Source organism: Rhinolophus ferrumequinum, chromosome X (assembly GCF_004115265.2).
Source record: "Rhinolophus ferrumequinum isolate MPI-CBG mRhiFer1 chromosome X, mRhiFer1_v1.p, whole genome shotgun sequence".
Taxonomy (NCBI): Eukaryota; Metazoa; Chordata; class Mammalia; order Chiroptera; family Rhinolophidae; genus Rhinolophus; species Rhinolophus ferrumequinum.
In genome coordinates, this window is record NC_046284.1 from 22,431,832 (window position 1) to 22,438,144 (window position 6,313).

A 6,313-nucleotide genomic window follows, 5' to 3' on the forward strand; every position below is an offset into this window, starting at 1 on the left:
CAGCTGGAGACAGGGCTTATATGGTACTGCTGAATGAGGGCCGCGGAACGAGGCCCTATTCAATGGCTCTTCCCCACCCTTTAGGGACTGTATGATGACAGTCAGCTGGATCCTTGGACCCAAGAGAGCCTCTCATCTAATTGCCTTCTTTACTTTGTTCCTGACTTTGGAGGACCAGGCTTCATTCCAGGCAGAATCCTACAGAATAGGTCAGCAAATCTGGTGGTCAAAGTTCGGGATATTTCAAGTTTTTCCATTTTGGGCTCATTTGCTCCCAGTGGTGTAAAAATCCCTACTTTCGATGAATTTTTCCTTTGAATGTTCCACAGTAATAAAAGATGGCTACAGAGTCGGATCTAGTTCTCTCCACTCCAGATAAATCTTAGGTAACATTAAATGATCCTATTTTGTCAGCATAATGGAGCAAAGAAACTAAAGGAATCTAGAACACCCACCCCTGCCACAGAAGATGAGTGCAGGGAATACAAGTTTGGGAAACAGATTTTAGAGGTTTTCAATGTTTGCATCATGTTTTTTTTAAAAAAATAAGTTTGGGCCCCTGGGTGGGGTCCAGAGGGCTGGCGGAGCTCCTGGCTCGTGAGGAAGGGTCCAGAGCCAGGTGGAGTTAAAAAAATAATAATAAGTTTGGAATGTTCTGCTTTTTATTTTAATGTCACTTAGTCCAGAGTAGGCAGGCAATGGTGAGGGTCGTCAGTATGACCCACATTCCACATAGGCCATGGAGTCTACACCGTGAAATTGAGGAAGGCATGCCAAAAGCCCTGGATTGTGGAGCTCCAAACCTTGCTCCTGCCAAAGTGGGAGGCCGGGACTCCCCCCCAGCCCCACTTCCCAATGATACCATGACTCAAACGATTGAGACCTGCCGAAGGCACCTGTACTCATCAGAGGAAGCTCTCTTTAGAGGAGGCTCTGCTGTCCGGGGCACGATGGCCACAGGAAAGGGGAGGCCAAGGGGAGGAAAGCGAGTAGTCTCAAGAAGCAGTGATGATGATCAAGGGGCCCTGGCATACCTACCTGATCCCAGAGCAATAAGGGAGTGGTGATTAGAAACTCCATGGATCAGGTAGTATTTGAGAAGCTGCCAGACAAGGAAAGAAGAAACAAATGAAGAGATATATGGGGTGGGAAGTATGCTGATGAGATGAGACTGTAGGAGCAAGAGCAAGAAAGATTCACAAGGAGAGAAAGAGAAAGTGAGACAGAAGGGGGTGGTGATGCAGCTCAGAGAAATTAAAATATTGAAAATAAGAGCAGACTCATTTATCTTTTTCCTTAGATTGGGATGGAAAGACTTGATCGGGAGTGTAGCTTGAAGGCCTGGGAGGCCTGGCTGTCACTGGCCTCCTTCTCCATCTTTCCTAGAGCTGCCCCGACCCTGAGGCTTTGATTGGAGGGTTCTCTCAGTTCTGCCCTCCTGCTCCAGTGCCCCGCATGTCCTTCCTCTGGCCCTCCTCCACTTCTGGCTCATTCCCTCTTCCTCCTCTTCTCTCACCTTCTTTGGCTTTTTCGTCCACTTTGCCAGTCACCTCCCCCTCAAGTGGGCTTGAGGTCCCCCATTTTTGTGCGTCTAACAAAGCTGAGGATTAGGCAGGACCCAAGGGGCTTCCTGTTATGGTGACAAATTTACAATTAAGGACATCAAATATGTTGTGTGGTCAGCAGGTATGTTGGCCTTTACCAGCAGAACTGACTAGAACTCCAGAGCCTGAGGAGTTTGTCAAACGTAGCTCTTGCCTTGCTATCCTCTGGGGCCTTGCACGGAGACACTTCTGACAATTGGCTCCCTGTCTCACTGCAGATGGGTTCTAATATGGTCATGCTAATGGTATTTTATCTGTTGCAGTAAGATTTGTGGACTGCCCAGATCAGCAAACATAGGAGAACAAAACAAAACAAAACAAAACAAAAACAAATTAAGATCCACTTTATGTTTGCTAGCCCAAAGTGAATGTACTTTATAGACTTCAAATATGTAGATCGAGGTTGCCATCTCTTCATGCCTCTAGCTGACTTCCCAAGCCCCGATCCTCAGCACCCCATGACCCTTCAGGCCCCTGCGGGAGGTGACAACTGTAAGTGAGTAAGTTTGCTAACGGTGGCAGAAACACGAGTGTGTTTTATGAGACCTCCAGCCTAAAGAGATGATGAGTATATTTCTGAGTAATCCCCTCAAAAGCAATCAGGACCCATGTTGTGACCAGGCCAAATGTGCTTACATGAACGACAAGGGGAAATGTTTGAAATCGGGACTGTTGTATAAAATACAGGACATGTGTTTGCCAGAATTATGACAACCACTACTTTCTGTAAACCCAGAGAAGGGCCTCAGCAGTATTGCCAAGGTCCCTTTAGAAACCTGGTTTTAGTTCCTATAGCTCTGTTCCCAGCCTTATACCCCTCCAGTCCTAATGCAGCTTTTGGTAGCATTTAGAAGGCCTTGGTAATCACTGACAACAAATGATAGAACACAGATTTTGAAACGGACAGCTTTGTTGTTGCCAACATCATGGGCATTGTTTGTTAGAGTTTGTTGTTTTTGGACAGGGATAGGAAGGAGGAGGAGGAATTTGATCAAACCCTTCCAGCCGCAAGACCTGGATTCTGGGGCTGGGCCAGCATCTGCCAGAGCTAAAGCAGGCCCTTTCTTTCTTGGGCTTTCTCTGCCCACTGCTTCCTGGTGCCCGCTGCAATCACACAGAGACAAACATAAAGATTCTGAATGGTTTTCAGGCCCTTCCTGGCTTTCTTGCCATGTAGTTTACTTTAAAAGAAAAAAAAAATTAAAGAGCAAAGTTGAAGTTCCAGAGAAGCTCTTGTGAGACATGGAGTTGTAGACCAGGGTCTCCTGGTCTAGACTAAAGGTCTAGAAAGTCTCTTCCACCAGGACCATTTCAGGATTTTTTGATGTTAGTGTATCCTGCAGAAGAAAAACGCTAATATTTTCTTCAGAGAGAAGAATATAGTCATTTGTCTTAATGTTTAATTGTGAAATTAGGAAGACTATTGCAAACTTTTCATCCAATCGTGATGTCACGCATAGCACAAGTAACATGAACTTGAAGTCCTACGGAGGATTGGGGATACTTCCTAAGAAGCTGGTTATTTCTTCAGATAAACACTAGGTGGCATGGAGAACTTAATAAATAGAAAACACTAATATCACAAATTGGAAAATAGAGGATGACCCTCTCCTTCAATTTGCAGCAACTGTAAAATCTTCCCATCAAAGTTCAACAGAAAAGACATCAGCAATATGGCTAATGCTGCTTATTGAGGCATTCCCAAAGAGAACTGGGCTGGAAGGATTTGTTCACAAAATCTCCTGTTATAATCTTTTCTTGAATATCACTCTATAAACATGATGATAAATTCAAAAATATAATTGTTACCATGACCAGATTTCTTAATAGAAAACAGTCTATTTCTGTCAGTGTGGACGTGTTTTTCATTTGAGAAATCCTGACAGACTTTTCTCCTCCCTCTTTTCCTTTATGAGATCAGCCAAGGGGGCAGGGGGTGGGGGGAAACAAAGCAGACTCTGTTCACTCTTCTCCAAACATCCCTTTGGTTAAAAAGGCAAGATTTCCCCTGCCATTTTGATATTCGCAACATGTTTGCTTCCCTGTATTCAGGGCTAGAAAGAGGGGTGAGTGTATCTTTGCCATAATGCCAAGGATGAAAACATACGGAGCAGGTGGTCTAGCTTCAGGACACCTACTCGATCACCTCTAACAATATCGTACCCTCTCCTTTGCTTAGCAAATCCTCTAGGGAAAAGCCAAGCGCCATCACAGAAAGACATTCTCAGACCAGCAGGTACTGCTTATAAGAGTGTGGCCTCTTTAAGGGCCTCTTCTGGCCTTCTGGTAGTTGGAAGTCCTAAAACACACAGAGTTCCCAGCCAGGTAACAATGGCCTTGCCCCTGCTAGACAGGCAACAGACTGGTAAATGCAGAGATACTTATACATGTTGTTGTTACTTAGAGCAGTAGAGAGCAGTGCCTTCCAGGTATAATTTCGAAGAACAAGAGTCAGGCACGAAAGGCTTCAGCGATGTTAAGGAGAGCTGTCTTGTCATAGATGAAAGCTATGCTGAAATAGCTTGAAACCTCATGCCTAGTCAGAGGACCTACAGTAAATAACGAAGACTCTCAGATCCAGTCTTCATAGAAATAGTGGTCAGGTGCCAGGCAATGTGACTCTGTGGCTATGTGACCTCTCTGATTCTGGCTGAGCCTCTGCCTTCTTATCTATGAAATGGGAATTAGAAGAGGGTTGTACGGAGGTGCAGATCAAATGGGAAGGCACTTTGGAGGCCTTGCCATACCCCAGTATTGTTATCTAAGCAGAGTAGGGAGAACCCAGATTGCACTAAATTTGAGCAGAGGCAGCAAGAACAAGTCAGTTCAGTTATGCAGACTGATCCCAGCAGCGTGAATCTAAATGACTGCCCTTCCACCCTGCATTTCGAAGGCGTTTCCTCGCCTAAATTTCTACATTTTTAAGTCTCTCATTCTTGTTCCTTCATAAAGGAAATACTGCACACAAGACCTCTTTTCAACCCACTTTAATGTGCAGATTTGTATCAATCCACTTTTTGTCATAAATCATGCTAATTTCCACAGAAGAGGATTTCAGAGAGAGAGAGAGAATTTATCAGGCATTTTAAACTGAAGGGATATGTTCTTTCTTGAGGGTTTTTGGGACGTATTTAAAACCATTATAACCTGGAATTTTGGACATATCTCTGTTTTTCATGTTCCTTTTTTCCTTGGGAATGAAGTCTGCTAACACAATTTCAACAAAAGTCATGTTCATTTTGTTATTGTACTGCACTCCTCAGAAGTGATGAAGTTGCTTAAAAATTAATCAGGCAAATCCTTTTCTACAATAATTACCATGCCCCACAGGATCAGTTTTGTAAATGTGGATTTTTTTCCTGAGAGGTTCTCTTTCTCCTCTCCTCGCCAACATTCAATTATGAAAAATTTTAAGCATACAACACTCTTAAAATATTTTTACTGTGAACACCCATATACGTATCACCAACACTGAACTATATTTGTTTTATCACTTATCTATGGATCTTTCCCTTTCTCTACCATGCACTAATCCATCTTATTTTCTTGAAGTACAAATGTGGGTTTTGACCTATTGAATTTGCTCAAAATAATATCCATTTGTTGGGACACTTGCAAAGCTTTTTCTACTTACTTAAAAAGAAAACTTGATGTTCACCTGAAGACTTTATTTTCCCTGGTGAGCTTGCTCTGCCTACTCATAGATACAAATCCAGTGCCCTTGTGTTGCCTAGGTCAAAGGATGAAGCATGACTCTGCTGATGGACTGTTAGTCATGGCTCAGTGAGCTCAAGGTCAAACTGCCCCAATTCTGTGCTGTGCCTGTGGCTCAGACTAAATGAACGGTTTTCTGGGGCTCTAGTGACTTAGATTACCGTGAGTGACCAGAGGTTGCATGGTGTTCCTCCTCTCCTTCCACTCTATTCTCCTTGAAGTCGAATTAATCTTCAGGCCCATCATCACATCTCTACATTAGGCATGGGCCATCCACAGCTTGCATGCCCAAAGTGTCAGGGTTTTATGATTTTCTCTGGTCTAAAAGGATAGCTGACAGTCTATCCCGGATCTCTGAGTGCCTGTCATCCTCCGTTTTTATGCTTTGATCTTGCTTTCTAGTGGCCTTTCTTTCTTTGTCTCACCCACAGAAAATGATTATGCCTCCTCTATCTACTCACAGCTACTCTTCCCCCAAATATTCTAAAAGTATTCTAAAAGTACTTCTCAATAAAACTTTTGATAGTCACATTGTAATAGAACTCAGCTAGGAGAACATGACTAAGGATTAATTGAAGATATTAGTACTAAGGTGTGAGTGCCTGACAGACTGTTATCCTCCCATTGATTACTTGCATTTTGAAAGAAAGAGGTTGCTTATTAGTTCAAATGGATCTTGAAATAGTAGTGATGTGGGATATCATCATGAGGCCAGTCCTAGTGACCCTTGTCTACTTACAGACTTGTGCTCCTTTGGTTTCCTTCACCCATGTACACAAAACAAGAATTTGTTACGCCTGACTCTCTCTTCAGAGAAGTTGCCAACCCTGGCTCTAGACCTTCAGTGCAAAAGGCACACTTCTCCTTTTGATTTGAGCTTGTTTCCTGTACCACACTGCCTTGACTAAATAACATCTTAAAGTGTCTTAGGTAGTTCCTGGAAAGTTTGGGAGTTTTCTAAACATGGAACAGATGCACAGAACATCTAAGTGGCA